This window comes from Pseudorca crassidens, chromosome 15, assembly GCF_039906515.1.
Source record: "Pseudorca crassidens isolate mPseCra1 chromosome 15, mPseCra1.hap1, whole genome shotgun sequence".
NCBI lineage: Eukaryota > Metazoa > Chordata > Mammalia > Artiodactyla > Delphinidae > Pseudorca > Pseudorca crassidens.
The window spans coordinates 75283636-75304812 of record NC_090310.1 but is presented as its reverse complement, the minus strand read 5'-3'; the positions used below and the strand labels follow the sequence as shown (position 1 = coordinate 75304812).

Here is a 21177-nt window from a genome sequence, read left to right as displayed (position 1 = left end):
ACATTCCTTTCCCATCTGCAAAAACCTCCTCTACAGAAAAAGTATTCCTTTTTGTTTTAATGCACTCATTTAAACCTTGGCTCTTTCCAAAAAGGATTTGAGTTTGCATGCAAAAACATACATGTGGCAGCAGAATGAGAAAACAAGAAAAGCAGGTGAAGGGGAAACATGGGGAGGGAAAGAAAAGAAAGTCAAGGGTGAGAGTCTCATAAATATGTAGGCTAGGAGGCCCTGAGCACTGTTAGTGGTGGACTGAGAATTAGATGCTGAGCTTCCTGGCAGCCAATGCAAAGAGGAAAATGTGATCAATTACATCAGTGGCTTTCAAACTTTCTTGTATTCAAAAGTAAGCATATTGTACTTGCTTTGGCAGCACATATACTCAAATTGGAATGATATGGAGATTAGCGTGGCCCCTGAGCAAGGATGACATGCAAATTTATGAAGCATTTCACGTTTCTATACAGATCCATTAAAAAGACTAAAAAAGGAAGCATAGGGAATTCCCTAGCAATCCAGTGGTTAGGACTCTGCACTTTTGCTGCGGAGGGCCCGGGTTCAATGCCTGGCTGGGGAACTAGGATCCCACAAGCCTTGCTGCATGGCCAAAAAAAAAAAAAAAAAAGGCAAGCATATATAGAATCACCATATGGAAAACAGAGGCGAAAAGTCCCAGGCTCTGTTGAAGAGCTCATATTTTCCATTTTTAACCCATCCACCTGGAATCACCCTTGTTGCCCTGGCTTATAAATGAGACAGCAACCCCAGTTTGGCCTGAAAAGTCCAAGGTAATAAATGGCTAGATGACTGTTTTTCATACTGTCTCTGGAATGGATAAATGTGTCAGAATTAAAAGATAGCTTATGCTTTAGCATCAGAGGGGAAAAGTGAAATAAAACTGTGTTGTCACCTGCCTGGTAGTGAATAAACACCAGAGATCGAAAAAAAAAAAAAAAATCTCAGCCTCGTGGCTTGTACCTTTCTCCTGCAGGTACTTATAAAGGGTCTTGCAGGAGCACCCAGAGCTCTGCAGAGTCAAGCTTGAAAGTCATGGATTTCAAAGTGCTTCACTGTGTTCGTGATTCTCAAAGCCTATAAGATAGAAACCAACAGAACTACTTGAACAAATCAGAACGCTTCCTGATATTGGTACAGGAGAGAGTGGAACTTTTGAGAGTGAAATGGGCACTATTAATAATAAAGCATGTTTGGGGTTAGCAGATGTGAACTAGTATATAGAGAAAGGATAAACAACAAGGTCCTACTGTGTAGTACAGGAACTATGTTCAATATCCTGTGATAAACCATAATGGAAAAGAATATGAAAAAGTATATATATGTATAACTGAGTCACTTTGCTGTACACCAGAAACTAACACAAATTGTAAATCAATTATATTTCAATAAAAAAAGCAAAAAATCAAATCAAATAAAGCATAAACCAGGACTGTTCCAGGCAAACTGGGACAGATGGCCACCCTGCCTAAACAGGATGATTTAGATATGTCCTGAGGACAAAAGACGTGTGAAATTCAAGCAAGTAATCACACGGGAGGCGGTAACAGACATCCATGAGTAGACCAGGGGCTGTGAGCAATCCTTCTTAAAATTATAAAATCATCAGCATAACAATTCGTGGTGTGGTTCGGGGCATCCCATCCACATTTCTGACAAGACTCCAGTCAGCCCTCTTGCCCAAATCTCTGGTTGTTATGCAACGTCATCGTCCTAAAAAAGGGTCTCCCCAAACCAGGTGGGCTGACATGATGGATTCCTAACATGCATATCGAGAGCGCTTTCCCTTGATGTCTGCAGGTTCTTATCTCTTACTCTGCTGGAATCTCTAGAACATATGCCAGGGACCTCTTTGGCAATCTGCTTAAGTCTAAGGACATCTTCTCAGAAAAATGCTTCTATATAAACAAAAACGCTTATAATGCACATAGGGTGCTGGGAAACTGAATACTGATAAGAAACAATTTAATGTCTTATTTCTTACTGATAAGAAAAAAATTTACCTCACATTATTCACAAAAATTAACTCCGAATGGATCACAGCCCTAAATGGAAAGCCTAGAACCATAAACCTTCCAGAAGACAACATAGGGAGAAAATCATTGCAACTTTGCAGTAGTCAAACATTTCTAAGAACACTGAAAGTACAAACAATGAACATTGGTAAACTGAGCTTTGTCAAAATATAAAACTTTTGTTCTTCAAAAGACAAAACTGAGAAAATAAAGAGCAAGCTATAGACGAGAATATAATACTTCTATCATACAGATATAAAAAATATAAGGGATATATAACGATACACGAAGAACCTTAACAACTCAATAACTTTTACAAAACAAATAACTCAATTAAAAACTGGGAAAACTTTAGAACCAACACTTCATAGGAGAAGATATACAAATTGCCAATAGGCACAAAAATAGATGCTCAACATCATCAATCATCACGGAAATGTACATTAAAATATAATGATGGGCTTCCCTGGTGGCGCAGTGGTTGAGAGTCTGCCTGCCGATGCAGGGGAGACGGGTTTGTGCCCCGGTCCGGGAAGATCCCACATGCCGTGGAGTGGCTGGGCCCGTGAGCCATGGCCGCTGAGGCTGCACGTCCGGAGCCTGTGCTCCACAACGGGAGAGGCCACAACAGTGAGAGGCCTGCGTACCGCAAAAAAAAACCCCAAATATATATATATATATATATATATATAAAGAAATACCACTACGTAGCCATTAGATTGGCTAAAATTAAAAAGACTGACTGTACCAAGTGCTGACAAGGATATGGGGCAGCTAAACTCTCATACACTGCTGGCTGGGATGTAAAATGGTGCAACCGCTTTGGAAAACAATTTGGCAGTTTCTCAAAAAGTTAAACATCCCCCCACCATATGACCCAGCCATCTGACACCCAAGAGGAAGGAAAACACAAATCCACGCAAAGAACTGTATACGAATGTTAATAGTAAGTCTATTTGTAACTGCTAAGAATTGGAAACAGTGAAACTATCCATTAGCAGGTAAATGAATAAACAGATTGTGGTATATCCATGCAATGGATTACTACTCAGCAATAAAAGAACGTATGATACACACACAACATAGATGAATATCAAAATCTTTATGTTGAGTGAAAATGCCAGAAGCCTCACTCTCCCCAAAAAGACCCAACACATGATTCTAATTATATAAATTTCTCAAAAATGCAAACTAATTTACAGTGACAGAAAGCAAAGCAATTGTCACCTGTGGGTGGGTGTGGAGGGAAGGATGGATTACAGAGGGGCTCAGAGAAACTGCTGGGGATGTGATGGAAAAGTCCAGTGTGTGAATTGTGTTGATGGTTTCATGGTATATATATATATATATATATATATGTATGTGTATCAAAAATGATAACATTTAACCCTTAAAATATTTCCAGTTTATTATACTTCAATTATACCTCAATAAAAATATTGAAATATTATGATGGAGTCATGTGAGTTCCTTTATTAGTACATTAAATAGTGAGATCTAGCAGCAGGCCTATAAGTTCCGTAATGTTGAAGTACTGCTGAATATAAAGATATTTCAAGGTGTTTGCAACAGCCATAATGTGATATGGAAATACCTGTGATTTCTACTGGCAACAGAGTCAATCAAGGTCCTGCTCATATACTATGGTTTATTGCCACATTCACATTTGAAGGGAATGCTAAATTTCACTTAGAAGTTGGTGAAAATAAAGATACATTTTTTACATCCAACTTTACAGACTCCCTGAATTCTATCCACACACCCCAAGTTAAGAAGTCTAGTTGGAAACAGCCTCGCTACCTGAGGGTAATAATCCCCCTAGAAGATAAGAATCTTTAAACCCCAGGAACATTTAGAGTTAACTATAGAAATAGCCTAAATGGGAAAGCAATTTTATCAGGAAGCATACTTTAAATGAGATAAGATTCAGAAATAAATGTGGAAATACTCAACAAGGTCAAAATCATCACATGAATATGTTTTGTTAAGAAGGAAAGTGTTCATATTTAGTAATTTACATACTTTAAGAGACTTATGTTTAAGAGACTTAGACCTTTCAGAGTAGCATATTGGTCAGACTTGTTAATTATCATTTTGAATGTAACTGAAGCATTGCTTAAATGTGCAATTTTTACCTCAATGTCTAAGTTTTTTTTAATTTTATTTTTTATACAGCAGGTTCTTATGAGTTATCTATTTTATACATATTAGTGTATACATGTCAATCCCAATCTCCCAGTTCATCCCACCACCACTGCCCCCACCAAAGTCTTACTAAGTTTATATGCAATCATTTGGAACACTTAAGAGAATTTAAGATTTACTCTATGTGACCTGATAGATTTATAAGATTGATTGAGAAGTAGAAACATTGAATAATTAAAGTACTTGCAAAGAAAATCCAGATTATCAAATTTAGAAATGCAGTTTCAAGTGGCTTAAGGCATTTACTTAGCTAAGTTTATAAGTGGGACCAAACATGAATCCATGACTTCCTTAAAAACAACAGCTGAATTTGTTACTGTGCTCTTAGAAATGGAACAATAGATTTCAAAAAGGAAACTTAAAAACCCAAGGGGGAGAAGCTAGGTTTGGTAAATGGTAACTTTAGTAATTGAAAATTATTTCCTAGAACTTGTGTACAGCTTATTCTGTACACAAACACCACTCAGACACATGTAGAGCAAGCAGTATGGATGACTGAAAATGGAATGAGCTACAGGAAATCCAGGATCCTTCTCTCATCCCATGTTTAGTTTTGACCTAAGCGTCCCCCCGTCCCCTTATTTGGGCCTCTGCCATTAAGAAATTAGCCACAAATACAAGAAAATTCTTTTTAGTGACCTAAGGAGAAGAAAGGTCATTCGTTACACTCGGATTAGGAAAAAATTTAAAATCGTGAACCACTTAATTTTTCAGAACAGTGGAATCTAAACAATAGCTACACTGGTGAACAAATGCGGATTCATTGCCAAAACCCCAGTTGTTTGGACAGCATTTCTTCCTGGTTGCTTCAACAGAGCTGAATCGCTTGGCCTTCTCTCTCCAACAGTGTAGAAAAATCCCAAGGGGAATAAAATAGTTGTACTATAAGCATTTTTAACAATCTGCAACATTAATGGCAGTTAAATACCTATATACAAACTTCCCTCCTCATAGAATTACTGGGAAGATCAAATAAAATAATTTTTTATAATCCCCCCAGTTGGAATGATGACTTTTTACCAGATAATTATCTTTCAGCATTTAGTAATTGCATTATTTAGGTTATCAGTTTGGCTGCTGTGACAGAAAGACATTCCCCAAAAGTGGCTTTTATTTGATGCACTTTCCTTTTTCCCCCTTAAAAGTCTGGGTTGGTAGTTGATGGCTGGTTTGGAGGCTCCACAATCATCTGGGACCCAGGGTCCTTCTGTTTTGTTGCTCTGCCATCAACTAGTGGCTTCCATTTCATAGTCCAAGATGGCTGCCCTAACTCCAGTAATCACATCTGCATTCCAGCCTGCAGGAAGGGGGAAAAGAGCTGTAGGACTCACTCTTTTCTCCTAACGGATCTGCCCAGAAATTGAACGCATCACCTCAATCACGTTCTACTGACCAGAATTTAGTGCTCTACTGTGTCTAGCTGCATGGGAGTTTGGGAAATGTGGATTTTATTTTTATTTAGGCAGACAGACAGTGCCAAGTTAAATACAGTTGACCCTTGAACAATGCAGGCGTTAGACGTGCCGACCGACCTGCAGTCAAAAATCTGAGTATAACTTTACAGTGGGTCCTCTGCATCTGTGGTTCCACATTTGTAGATCCAACCAACTGCTGGTTGTGTAGTACTATACTATGTATTTATTGAAAAAATCCGTGTATATAAAAATCCATGTTGCTCAAGTGTCAGCTGTATTCTATTCCTAAGGTAGGAAGGGAGAATACATACTGAGTCTCTGCCACATTCAACATTAAACTCTACAGGTTATTGGGTTTTGTGTGCATAATGATTTCTCTTGTGAAATATTCCTTGTAAGTTCAAATTGGTGTGACCACTGAAGAGAGAAATTTGGGAATACCAATTAAAATGTAAAGAGTAACCCAGGAACTATATAATCCAACTCCTCTCTAGAGAAACAGGTAAAGTAGCCTACAGTGAGCATATACAAGAAGATTTCATCAAATCTTGTTTCTAAGAGTAAGCAGATGGAGGGACTTCCCTGGAGGTCCAGTGGTTAAGACTCTGGGCTTCCAATGCAGGGGGCGTAGGTTCGATCCCTGGTTGGAGAACTAAGATCCTACATGCCATGTGGCACCGCCAAAAAAAAAAAAAAAAAAAAAGAGTAAGCAGATGGAAACAAAAGACAACTAAAGAGAAATGGATAAGTGCCCTGGTGTATCCATATTTGACAGTATTTAAAAAGGAGGTGAATCTATATGTGTGGGAAATGCAATTTGTAGGATGTCATAAACAGTATGACAGTGTTTAAGTATTATAAAAAGAATAAACAGAAGATAAACAAAACTGACAAACCTTTAGGCAGACTTACCAAGAAAAAACAGAGAGAGAGGGCTCAAATAAATAAAATCAGTAATGATAAATGTACACCTGATACCACAGAAACACAAAAGATCATAGGAGACTATTATGAACAATCATAGGAGACCATGATGCCAACCAATTGAACAACCTAGAAGAAATGGATAAATTCCTAGAAACATACAACCTACCAAGACTGAATCACGATGAAATAGAAAATCTGAACAGACTGATTGCTAACAAGGAGATTGAAACTATAATCAAAAACCTCTGAACAAACAAAAGTCGAGGACCAGATGGTGAATTCCACTAAATGGTCAAAGAAGAATTAATACCAATCCTCCTCAAACTCTTCCAAAATATAGAAGAGGAGAGAACTCTTCCAAACACATTTTAAGAGTCCAGCATTACCCTGATACCAAAACCAGACAAGGATGCTACAGAAAAAGCAATTTACAGGCCAATATTCCTGATGAAGTTAGATGTGAAATATTCAACAAAATATTAGCAAACGGAATCCAACAATACATTAAAAGCATCATATGCCATGATCAAGTGGGATTTTTTCCAGGGATGCAAGGATGGTTTAACACCTACAAATCAGTCAATGTGATACACCACATTAACATAATAAAGGATAAAAATCATACGATCACTCAGTAGATGCAAAAAAGCATTTGACAAAATTCAACATCCATTTATGATTAAAAGAAACCTCTCAACACTGTGGATATAGAGGAAATGTAATTCAACATGATAAAGGCCATACATATATGACAAGCCCACAGCTAACATTATTCTCAGTGGTGAAAAGGTGAAAGCTATCTGTTTAAAATCGGAACAAGACAAGGATGCCCACTTTCACCAATTTTATCCAATATAGTATTGGAGGTCATAGCCAAAGCAATTAGGCATAAATCAATAGGAGAGAATATAGAAAGCCCAGAAATAAACCCATGCATATATGATCAGTTAATTTACAACAAAGGAGACAAGAATATACAATGGGGAAAGGTTCGTCTCTTTTGATAAATGGTGTTGGGAAAATTGCACAGCCACAGGCAAAGCAAATGAAACTGTACTCCTACTGAAAAGGCAACATACTGAATGGGAGAAAAATAATTGTAAATCATATATCTAATAACCAAAATATATAAAGAACACATATAACTCAATAGCAAAAATCAAACAATTTGATTAAAAAATGGAAAGAAGATCTGAACAGACATTTTTGCAAAGAAGACATCAGATGGCCAGCAGGCACATGAAAAGATGCTCAACATCACTAATCATCAGAGAAATGCAAATCAAAACGAAATGAGATATTACCTCATCCGTGTTAGAATGGCTATTATCAAAAAGACAAGAAACAACAAGTGTTGGTGAGGATGTAGAGAAAAGGGAGGGAACCCTTGCGCACTGTTGGTGGGAATGTAAATTGGTGCAAGCACTATGAAAAACAGTTTGTTGGTTCCTCAAAAAATTAAAAACAGAACAACCGTATGATCCAGCAATTCCACTTCTGGATATTTATCTGAAGGAAATGAAAACATTTGAAAAGATATATGCACTCCCATGTTTGTTGCAGCATGATTTACAGTAGCCAAGGTATGGAAACAACCTAAGTGTTCATTGATGGATAAAGAAATTGTGATATACGTATATATACAGTGGAATATTATTCAGCCATAAAAAGAAGAAAATTCTGCCATTTGCAACAACATGGATGGACCTCAATGGCATTATGCTAAGTGAAATAAGTCAGATAGAGAAAGACAAATACTGTATCATCTCTCTAACATGGACTCTAAAAACAAAACAAACAAACAAACAAAAACCCAAAGAAAACCCAAGCTCATAGATACAGAGAACAGATTGATGGTTGCAAGAGGGGGGTGCTGGGGATGCGGGTAGGTGGGAGAAATGGGTGAACTGTCTTTTTTTTTTTAATTTAAATAAATTGAACTTTAAAAGTCACAGCATTATCAACCAAGTGATAGGTATGGGGGTGAAGTGGTGTTTGGGAATTGTGGGAAAAAATAAACAGTTAAATCCCAAAGATCTAATAAGTGATGATAAAGGAACTGACCTATTATTATTATTATTATTATTTTTATGGGGAGAGGGAGTGAATCAGAGTAATGAACAGAGCCATAGTCCATGGATAGGCCACACCTAGGGCATGGTAAACTACTCTAGGTAAACCTAGAGTAGTATGTTGTAAATTAAGTAATGAGAATTCTGCAGAAGCTGGAAATCTAATCAGAAGTTACTAGGTGAACCAGAAATATCCAGAAATTTTTAAAAACAGAGAGAGAAAGAATCTTGGGGAATGGTACTAAATCTTGGATGGGCATTTAATAGAATTTCAATAGAATTTCAGGGTCAGAGTGACCTTGCTTAGTTGAGTGTGCTGAAGTCTGTCATCCTTAACTCTTGTGACACTCAGTTATTGTAATAAACATTTTTGCAGTCACAACTTTGTCTTCTATTTCTTTTAAGGAACTGACCAATTATTAACTCTCTGCAACCATCTCTGTAACCAAGAATTGCAACATGAAAATACTGACCTCCTTTCTAACTAAGATGGGATAACAGGGACCAGAGTTACCCTCCTGTTTTAAACAGTCAAAAACCTAGACAAAACGGAATGACAAGCGTTTAAAAGACACTGGAGATCAGATAACGAAGAACTGTATTCCTTAATAGATGGGAAACAAACAAGGTGAGCCCTACCATTGTCCCAGCTCACTACCTTGAGAGAGTTTCCAGAACAGGGAGGGAAAACACAGGCAGAGCCCAGCTGACTCCTTGAGTTGAAAGGCAGAAATGAGATTCCAGGAAGACCAATGCAAAAAAGTAAAAGAAATAAAAAAGAAAAAAACAAAAAGAATATGTGTGAATACACAAGTACTTATAAATATCCAGAGAACTGTCCAGAAGAATTTGTATATTAGAAAGATCTGGAAAGATTTATATCTTAAAAAAGAAAACACGTAGGGCTTCCCTGGTGGCGCAGTGGTTGAGAGTCTGCCTGCCAATGCAGGGGACTCGGGTTCAAGCCCTGGTCTGGGAAGATCCCACATGCCGCGGAGCGACTAGGCCCGTGAGCCACAACTACTGAGCCTGCGCGTCTGGAGCCTGTGCTCCGCAACAAGAGAGACCGCGACAGTGAGAGGCCCGTGCACCGCGATGAAGAGTGGCCCCTGCTCGCCGCAACTAGAAAAAGCCCACCCACAGAAAAGACCCAGCACAGCCTAAATAAATAAATAAATGAAATTAAAAAAAAAAAAAAGAAAACACGTATATATTTTAAAATATAATGTATATTTTAAATGTATATTTTAAAAGAAAGCAATGACATAGTATTTCAATATGTAATGTATATACTATATATTGTAACATACATAAAACATATAATATATAATACCATATATTATAATACACTATATGATATACTATAATATGGTATTACACATTACAGAATATGCTATTATTGATAAAATGCCAGTTGTTTGCAGAATGTCTCTCATTTAGATTAATCTGGTGTTGTCTCATGATTAGATTCAGGTTATGTATCTTTGGCAAGAATACCACAGAATGATGATGTGTTCTTCATAGCACACATTTTCTTTTTTTTTTCCACATCTTTATTGGAGTATAATTGCTTTACAATGGTGTGTTAGTTTTTGCTTTATAACAAAGTGAATCAGCTATACATATACATATATCCCCATATCTCCTGCCTCTTGCATCTCCCTCCCGCCCTCCCTATCCCACCCCTCTAGGTGGTCACAAAGCACCGAGCTGATCTCCCTGTGCTATGTGGCTGCTTCCCACTAGCTATCTACTTTACATTTGGTAGTGTATATATGTCCATGCCACTCTCTCACTTGGTCCCAGCTTACCCTTCCCCCTCCCAGTGTCCTCAAGTCCATTCTCTACATCTGTGTCTTTATCCCTGTCCTGCCCCTAGGTTCTTCAGAACCTTTTTTTTTTTTTTAGATTCCATATATATGTGTTAGGATACGGTATTCGTTTTTCTCTTTCTGACTTACTTCACTCTGTATGACAGTCTCTAGGTCCATCCACCTCACTACAAATAACTCAATTTCATTTCTTTTTATGGCTAATATTCCATTGTATATATGTGCCACATCTTCTTTATCCATTCATCTGTCGATGGACACTTAGGTTGCTTCCATGTCCTGGATATTGTAAATAGAGCTGCAATGAACACTGTGGTACATGACTCTTTTTGAATTATGGTTTTCTCAGGGTATATGCCCAGCAGTAGGATCATAACACACATTTTCAATTTGTCTGGTGATATTAACTCTGATGCTTAATTAAAGTGGTATCTGCCAGGCTTCTCCACTGTCCAGTTACTCTTTTTTTTCCTTTGTAATTAATAGGTATTTTGTGGGGATAAACTTTGAGACTATGTACATATTCTGTTTCTCATCAAACTTTCAATGCATTAACTTATTTATTCATACTCTTTTCTTTGATGGGTATCATCTGTTACTATCTATTTATTTTCATGACCAGACTGTCCCAGATGCGGCCAGTGGGAGCCTCTTCATTCTGGCTTCTGTGTCCATGTGACATGTCCCCATCATTCTTTGAGTACTTCCTTCTCTTCTGGCACAAGATGCTCAGGTTCATCTTCTACTTGTCTTAATCCAGTCCTGGAATTAGCCATTTCTCCAAAAATCTTCAGTTCCTTACAGTGGAAAATAATTTTTAGAAACCAACATCTGGGCGCTAAGTGTGTCCATCGCTACCGTTGTGTCTCTGCTTTCAGGCCCCCTCAGTAGACAGAGCTATATACACATATACAGACAGACTCGTATACACACAGATGCATGTACATATATATGTATACATACAGATGCATATACACATACCGATATATCAATATTTAGGAGTGTGATAAGCTGATTCCATAATTCATCTGACAAAAGAGGAAACGTGTGACAAAAACATCTTAAAAATGAGTAACAAATTGCCTGACCAGATATCAGAACAGATAAAGGAGTTATAGTGATTAAAACTGAAAAGTGTTGGCATAAAGACACAAACAGATCAATGTAATAGAATATGGAGTCTAGGAACAAACACATATTAATGCAAATTTGTTTTGCTCAGTGGGGAAAGTATGGATCACTCAATGCTGTTGGAACAATCAGTTTTCCATTGGGAAAAGCTAATTCTTACCTCTCTTCAGTCATTAAAACAAATTCCATGTGTAATAAAATAAAATACATATTAAAAAATAAGAAAGATATTAGAAAAATAACATGACACTACTTCTGCAACATTACGGCAGGGAGGCCTTCCTTGAGGAAAATCAAACAAAAACAACTAAAACAAAACAAAATAAACAAAAAGGCAAAAGCTATAATGAAGAAGATTGACGAATTTGACTACAAAAAGTTTAAAACTTTGTATAGCAAAAGAGATCAAATTAAAAGACAAGGGACAGTTTAAGAAGAAAGATTTGCTAAATATAAAACAGAATACATTTATCAAGAGTTCCTACAAATCAGTAAGAAAAAAACAAACAACCCAGCAGACTAGTGAATAAAGAGTATGAATATGCAGTTAATAAGCCACAAAGTGGAAATGGCCAATAAGCACTTTAAAAGATGCTCAACCTCATTAAAAGTCAGGACTACCCAAAATAAAACACACTGAAATATCCTTTTGTACCTGCAGGTTGGTAAACACACAAAAAGATGAATAATAACCAGTTTGGCTACAGTCGTAAGCAAATGGATATGCTCATAAAGTATTGGGATATGTATATATTATTCAGCCTTTATAGAGGAAAATTCAACAATAATAATATATGTATGTATATATTTATATATACTTTAAAATTTATGTATTTATAGTCTTTTGTTTTAAATTTTTATATATTCATATAAATTTAAGGTGTGCATATCTTTTAGCTCAGAAAGTCAACTTCTATTTATCTATCTTAGAAAAAGAATCATGTAGGGGCACAGGAAAGCATATACAAGGATCTTCATCAAAGTATTGTAATAGCAAAAAATTGGAAAGCAGTTAAACCGATAGGGAATTGGTTAAATAAATTAGAGTATAGAAATTATATGCAGCAGTTAAAAAGAATGAAGTAGAGGTGTATGTTCATAAACACATAACAGGATATATTACTAAGTGAAAGGGAATTACAAAACAAATATGTAAAATATGGTCCCATTTATGTAAAAATAAAAATCCCCCAATACACAACCCTCTTTCTCCTCTCTCTCTTTTGCTCCCTCCCTCCTCTGTCTCCCCCAACATATACTCTGAAAATGTACATATAAAGCTAATACCAGTGGTTCCTTAAAGGGAAGGGGCTTGGTTTTAGAGGAAGGGTAGAAGATGGGTCAAGGGAAAACTTCACTTTATTTGTATTCTTTTTGAAATGATTTTTAAAATGATGATAATGTATTAGTGTATTATTGGGGTAATTAAAAATAAATTGTAAAATGATCATTTCAAAAAGAGAAATTATTTTAGGTTAAAATAATAATCTATGCAAATCACATAGCACAGACTTGGTACATAATAAAATGCTAGCTATCATTATTCTATCTTGAGGTATGTGATTTTTGGACAAAATCCATTTCCCAGGAAGCAGGATTCCTGGTTCCTGGCTTTATCACTGCTCCCATTTCTGATTCCAGGGGCTCCTCTGAAAAATGAAAGGGTGGGACTACAGTCTTTCTCAGCATTAAAGAAGTTCTATAATTAGACACATTTGCAAAAGTCCTCATAAATGAATTCTGTATTAGTTTTCTATTGCTGTGCAGCCAATTATCATAAACTAAGTGAACTTAAAACAACATGCATTTACTAGCTCACAGTTTCTGTGGGTCAGGAGTCCAGGCACAGCTTCACTTGGTCCTCTGCGCAATGTCTCACCAGGCCACAGTCAGGGTCTAGCCAGGCTACGTTTTCACCTGGAGGCTTAACAACTCGGGAAGGACCTACTCCCAATCTCATTCAAGTTGGTGGCACAATTCATTTCCTTGTGGCTGCAATGACTGAGGGCCCAGCTCCTGAAAGGCCATCAGCTGGAGGCCACCCTCAGATCCCGGAGGCTACCTGCAGTTTCCTGCCGCGTGGTCCTCACCATAGGCAGTTCAATTCATCACAGAAAGCTCACACTCACCCTAGAGAGTTCACACTCACCTAGGGAGATCATGAGACAGGCTGGGACCTGGCACCTGGACCCTTTGCTGCAGTGCTTGCACCTGGACAAACATCTCCTCCAGCGACGGCGTACAAAGAAACTAACAGGACTAAAAATAACCGCACGCATGCACAGCTGGGGCAAAATACGAACAGTAAGATACAAAAAGGCCACAAACCAACTGCCACTTCTGAGGTGCCTGGAGCAAAAGCAGGGTCCTGTACATGATCCCTGCACGCAGAACCAGCAACGGGGTGGCCGGGCCACCTGAGCCACGCCCCCAACCCCACCCACCGATCTGCCCCACCCCCTCACCCCATTTAAGGGACCAGCCCACCCTCTTCCGGAGCTAGCAAGGGCACCTTTTACCAGCTCTTCCTACCTTGTGCTGCATCTTGAGTCCCAATAAAGCCTTCCTGAATTTCTCATCTGGACTCATCAATTTCTATAGATTAAAGAGTTCAAGGATCTGGGTCAGTAACACTCACACTCACCACAGAGAGCTCACACATAGCTGTTTGCTTCAAGGCCAGAATCTCTCTCTCTTATGCTAGTGCGTGCTAGCAACAGGGTTCTCTCTCTCTCTCTCTCTCTCTCTCTCTCTCTCTCTCTCTCACACACACACACACACACACACATAAAATCTTTATATACATATTTTATATATAAAATTCCTGTGAAGTTTTATATATATATAATATTTATATTAATTCAATAATATATGTATATATATAAAAATCACAGGAGTGACCACCTTCACCTTTGCCATATAATGTAACCTAATTAAGGGAGAGACATCCCATCACCTTTGCCAAATTCTACTGGCTAGGAGCGAGTCGAAAGGGCCCCCGCACGAGGGGAGGGAATTCTACAGGGCGTTAACATCAGGGAGGAGACCACGGGGACCATCTTAGAATTCCTCTGGCCACAACATCTCTAAGTTGCAATTATTAAAACAACAATCCTCTATCTTTCCACTGACAAAATTATTTAGACAGTGGAATAGGGGGAGGAAAGTGGATTTATCAGGAAGGCAGAATTTTGTTTAGACAAAATAGAGTTTTGCAGCCAAGATGACAAAGTTTAACTGCTAGAGTTTTTATTTTATGATTCAGAGCCTACTCTATACACTAATTTAAAATCGTCCCTTCAAGCCATAGAACGCTGAAAAATACATATTTAAAGAGCATGTGAAATTGAATCACCTCTAGACAATTACTCTGAAAAATTAATTCTTGCCTGATTATTTAAAAAATCTAGTCCATCATTTGGATCCTATTTTTCCCATAATTTTTTGTACAGTTATATTAAAAATCAAGGCTCTAGGTATCTCTGGCATGCTTGGAGGGCAAAGTTAAGACTGAAGGACTGAATAAAACGAGTCCCCTTTGAAATGTGCATTTAGGCAGTGATCATTTGCATGAAATTGTGTGAAGCAAGGAGGATAGGAGGATAGGAATTAACCTGATATTCTTTCAAAAAATATGACAATATCAGCAAAGAAGCAGGCTCAGATAATAAAGACGGACAGGAGAAAGAGGAAGGAAGAAAGGATCTTCCCACTGACAGTTGCATGTTAGGATTGCGTGGAAATTCCACTGTGGTTACCAAGGTCTCCCTATCGGGTGCTGGATTTGCAGTGCTGGATTGTAAACTTGCATCCCAACTGTACAGGAGGGCACCATCCCACGCCAAGACAACTTTGGCCTCTCGTAAAGAGAGAAACAAACAAATCTGCAAATGCTTTCAGAAGCTGGCCTCTCTCGTTCTTCTTAGTCTCCCAGCAAATGGATGATTTGCCCCAACAGTTAAGACAAATGTTTCTGTTAGGGAGCCACTTTCCAGGCGAATAAACATCTTCAGCAGAAGTAAACATTAAGGGTGTGAGGACAGGGCAACATAAAGTACTTTCCAACCAATGTTGCCAGTGAAGTCGAAATGTAGTTATGAGTGACAGTATTCTAAAGCAGCTGACTTCAGGGTGGATTTTGTTTGTCCAGTGTTACAAAAAATTGCTTTAAAAAATTAGGTGGCGTCATGAATAATAATACAAAATTCTGTAACATCTGGACTCCTGGTTTCTCCTGAAATAACTGGAACACCTATCAATAGTCAGCTTCTATTCCTGCCTAACGGGCACCAGCTAATGGAGCTGAGTAGTGGTTTTTTCTCACCAGGTCACCAGTCTCCACCACTCCCTGTGTTGTCGCTCCTGGACTTCTTCATTCATATATCTTTTCTCCTTGACCCTTACAGTCATTTGAACTTGCAGCCCTTCGTTTGATGCATATCTAAGCTTTTTAACTTGGCGAACATCAAGGCTGACCCTCTGATTTTACAAATGGGGAAACTGAGGCAATCACATAGTTAGGTAAAGGCTGAACTAGGTCCTGGTGTTCTGACTTCTCTAAGCGACTTCTTCCTCTGCTGTGGCCTGTGTTCTCCACATTCATCGTTAGGAGTTGAAATTCTCAAGCTTTCTCTCCAACTAGGCAACTAAAATGTGTTATTGAATTTTCTCCTTTTTTATTGGAGAAGACTTGGTTGGTTGCCATCTATTTTAGCAGAAATCCTGCTCTAAGGCTTTTGACTCCTCCCATTGGAATTCCTCTCATTGGAATTCATAATTTAGGGCAGTGTCTCCAAGGTGGAGTAGGTCAGATTATCCACTGGGATCAAGGAAAACAACATAAGAACTTCTAAGCACACTTTTTTTTTTTAAGCACACTTTTAAACTAAACTAATAAGAAAGATATTCAGCTCTATTAATATTTAATATTCCATTTGGCAGTGATGCCCCCTTTGACTGTGAGTTAGATAGTGTTGGGTCCTTTAGGGGGTTTGAGACCTTCAGAGGGAAGAGCTGGAGTTTTCCAATGTTGAGGGGCTGGAAGCAACATACTTTCATTCATTCACTTATTTGTCACGTGTTGAAGGTAAGTTGATTAACTTATGCTACTTAGAAATTAACAAATGCTACTCAGAAATCATTTGTGTACCCTCTCCATTCTCGGAAAACTATGCATCTTCACCCTATAGTTTTTGGAATATCTTTCACATTGACAGTGGAAGTGATTATAGCAGCCCTTGAAATGGGTTTTTAGGTTTGGGGAGGAACTGAGAAATTTTCTCTTTCCCAGTCCCCCAGAGCGAATCATCTCATATTGGTAGGTTCAGACTTTCAGATCTACGCCAGTCCACCATTCACTGATTTGGTGGACGCTGTGGTCTTTAACTGGGAGAATACAAATCCTGGTGCACTGTCCTGTTGCAGGCTAGCAGCCTCCTAGAGCCCTCTGGCAATAAGAGCTCAACTGAGAGTGCCCGATACATGGATGGCATTTGACGAAGAGCCCCACTGAATGGCCTTCTGAAGTGGCTGCCCATGTAGAGGAGACAGCTGAGTGACACCAATGTGCCCCAGTCAACTGCCCTCATCAGTTTACAGGGCCCAGGGCAATTGTACAAATGGAGGCCCACTTGCCATATGTCTAAATATAAAAATATTAAATAAAGCATTTTCTAGCCTCCTACTTTTACAAATATACCTTACGATGACCTGGAAAGCCAGGTTCAGATGTAGAATTCTTGAACTTCTCCATGTTCTGGCTGGGATGTCACCCAGCTCACCTCCCTTTTCCTCCTATACCTCCAGCTCCATCCTACCACAAGCAGCTCTGTGCACACATTTGCACGTGCCAGCCCATATGTGCTAGCTCTGACCCCCTGCCCTTGGCCTCCTCTGGGGCTGCAGGGCGTGGACCTTGCTGATGCAATCTGTTCTTGGAAGGATGGCCCTGGGGAAGAAGCTCAAACGGCCCTGGGGAAGAAGCTCAAACAGCCCTGGAATGAAATTCCAGGATCCGGGGTGGGGGGGTTGGGGAGATGATGCGTGGCCTCTGGGTGTGCACATCCCCTTCGCCTCGCTGACTTCTCCCCCACGGAGAGGGCACAGCTGGAGGAAGACCAGATGGGGGCTCTGTGGCCACTCTAGCTGTAATTGAACCAACCCTTCCCAAAAGGCAATGAACAAGTGGCCAAAGAGATTCCTTGGGGAGAAGATGATAAGAATCATGCAGGCAGAGAAAGAGGGCAAAGCTCATATTCCTCCTACTCCTGCCGTTTGGTCAGCACACGCTTACTCAGGGCCTTCAGGGTAAGGGTGGCACTTAAAAATGAGCAAGAAAAGGATTGCTTTCTGAAAGAAAATTGGACTACAGAGAGAACACTTTGAAAACAAATGTTTGGAAATATTCTTGTTCAGGGATTACTGTTGATATATTTACATTATTCAAAAGTATGTAAATTACCTATATAAATGCTCAAAACTGTACCCAATTTAAGGACCCGGAAATGGCTTTTTCTAATATAATTTAAAATCATCCCATTGTATATAACAAAACAAAACAAAAAATAAAATCATCCCAACCTAACATTTCAGTGGATTTTAAACTCATGTGTTACAAGCGTAAAAATTCAACACTTTTCAATTTGTTTTGAAGAACAAGAGCTTAACCTCATGGAAGACAGAAGTAACCAGACGGATTTCAACCAAAACCTTTGCAAAATTGGTATATGGAATGGAAAAGACGGAAAGCATTTTTAAAAATGACTGCAGCAAGTAAAACCCTTCTTCCAGTTGGAAGACATCTTTATGAGGTTATTTTTCCATTTTTGACAGCCATTAAAATCAAGTATTGATTTTAAAATCTAACATATAATTATAAACCAAGAATTTAAAAATAATGAAGGCTATTAAGTCACACTGTTTTCAATATTCAAATAGTAATAATGGTTTAATGAGAGTAAAAAGATATTTTAATGTCATTGAGTCATTTTTTTCAAAATATTATTTTTTTCTTCCTTATCACTTCCTCTTACACTTTTTCTTGCATCTACTTCACCATTCACAGAATACGTTAATAGAGTAGAATATGTATATAATTTGTAAATAAATAAATAAATAAATATTGGGGTGGTTGTTTCAAAATGTTGTACCTGATCAGGAGTTTGAAGAGCACTGGTTTAGGATAGAATGTGATCCAGGATGAAACCACAAGTGGCCCCTTTGCCATCGACACTGGCAGGTCTATCTGAGAGTGGTTGCTTTCTTCCTACTCTTCTTAAATCTTTGCAAATAAATTATACCATCTGGTTCTGGGGGAGGGTGGGGCCGGGGTTGTTTGTTAGTCTATTGCATTCAGCACTCAGGAGCCTCTGGTTTCGATTTCATAAGTGGAGTGATGCAGGCAGCCAGAGTCACAGTTTGCTTTTGTTTAAACTCTTGGTTTTTAGGACTGATCTGAGGAATCCTGTTTACTTAGTCCCAAAGAGAGAAGTCACTGCTGAGGGCAAGAGACAGCAAAAGCCACCAAGCAGTAGTGAACATGCTGGCGCTCTGTGAGTAAGTGTTCGATAACAGATGTAAAAAAACTAACAGTAATAATCACCATCAGTTATAGAATGCTTATCCAGCGCTGCGCCGCGGGCTTTATGTGTGTTCAATCCACACAACATCCCTATACGGTAAGAACGATAATTCACCCAATTTTCAATTTTGCATTTTGAAATAATTTTAGACTTTCAGAAAAATTGCAGAAATAGTACAGAGTTCCCGTATGCCCTTCATCCAGCTTCCCCTAATGTTAGCAATTTACATACCATAGTACAAGTATCAATTTCCAATCCCAGGAAATTCACATTGGAGCAATTCTCTTAACTAAACTACAGATCTTATTCAAATTTCACCAGTTTTCCCACTCACGTCCTTCTTCTGCCCCCAAATCCACTCCAAGAACCAACATTGCGTTTAGACATTTTGTCTCTTAGTCTCCTCCACTCTGTGACAATTTCTCCACCTTCCTTGTTTTTCATTGCCTTTGATTGATAAGTAGCGGTCAGTTATGTCTTTCCATTTGGGTTAGTCTGGTGTTTTCTCAGGATTAGTTTGAGGTTGTTCATCTTTGGCAAGAACGCTGCAGAAGTGATGCTGTATCCTCAGGGCATCTTATCAGGCGCTACATGATGTCCAAATGTCTTATTACTGGTGATGTTAACTTTGATCACTTGGTCAGTGTTGTGCCTGTTGGGTTTCTCCACTGTAAAGTTATACGGTTTCCCTGTGTAATTAATAAATATATTAGGGGGTGATACTTTGAGGCTCTGTGAGTATCCTGTTTCTCTGCAAACTTCCTCCCACTGACTTTAGCATTTGTGGGTAGATCTTGCCTGCAACAATTATTACTGTGGCGTTTGCCTAATGGGATTCACTCTCATTTCATACATGAAGCAAATGAGGCTTACAGAACTGAAGCCACTTGCCCAAGGCCACAAAACCCATGACCCTCTTCTGCTCAGAATCCTGCCATGGCCTCCACGTCAGGCAGGGGTAGAGCCAAAGTCCTGACAACAGTCCTGAAGACCCCCCACAATCTGGCCCCCATGATCTCCCTGACTTTATTCATAGCCATTCTCCCTGTCACCCACTTCCCCTGGGCCACACTGGCTTCCTTGCTCTCCTAGAAAATACTCCCACTTCTGGACCTTTGCACTGGCTGTTACCACAGCCTGTAACACCCCCTTCCCCCAATATCTGCTGTGTGCACTTCTTCACTTCCTTGAGTCTTTGCTCAAATATCACCTTCTCAGTTCTCTGATGACCCTATCTATCCCACCCACAACCCTGGCACTGTTTATCCTCCTTCCCTGCTTTCTTTCTCTCCACCCAATATGCTATTTTTACTGATGTTTTGTGTGTGTATGCAAATAGGTGTTATTGATTGCCTGTCAACCCTCCTAGCTGGATTCTCCATGAGGCCAGGGAGTTTGTGTGTTTGGATTACTGCTGTGTCCCCAGCGTCTAGGTTAGTGCTGAGCACGTAGAAGACATTCAATAAACGACTGTTGAATGAATGAATAAGCTTTGGAACGTGAATGAAGGACTCAGGGATATTCTATTTACGGGTAGCAGAAAAACACAACTCAAACTGACTTTTCTCTAAAGGGAGGTCAGAGGTTCTCCTGAGTGCAAGACTAGGGATGGAGAAGGCTCCAGAAGGATGCTTTCAGAACTCTGGTCTTACTTCTCTGTGACATTCTCAGCTCCCTGGGTCTGCTGCATGTGCAGCTCCGCCAGGAATCTCTAGAATCATCTTTTTCCCTAATTCAGCTGCATTTTGACGACTGAAGGCTTCACTCTCCAGTGGGCTTCACCAGGTGGTGGCCCCTGGCCACTGCAGGCTCACATCACCCTCACATCAGTGCTTCCAATGGAAAGAGAGGACTTCTTTTTCATAAGCTTTCCAATAAAATTCTGGGACTGGGGCTCACAGGCTCAGGTTGCATTCAGTGCCCATCCCTGAACCAATCACTGTGGACAGAGGGACCAAATTCTCTGGCTGGCCAGGCCTAGGTCA

The 21177-nt window shown here is 39.1% G+C and overlaps 1 protein-coding gene and 1 non-coding gene across 2 annotated transcripts in view; one reads left to right on the top strand and one right to left on the bottom strand.

The window, feature by feature from the left end:
* Window positions 1–21177, bottom strand: part of EYA2 (EYA transcriptional coactivator and phosphatase 2) — a 287148-nt gene that overhangs the window by 258266 nt on the left and 7705 nt on the right. The gene's annotated exons all lie outside the window — the stretch shown is intronic.
* LOC137208283 (U6 spliceosomal RNA) lies at window positions 358–461 on the top strand. Its single transcript, XR_010935594.1, has one exon. It is a non-coding gene; the product is annotated as a U6 spliceosomal RNA (small nuclear RNA).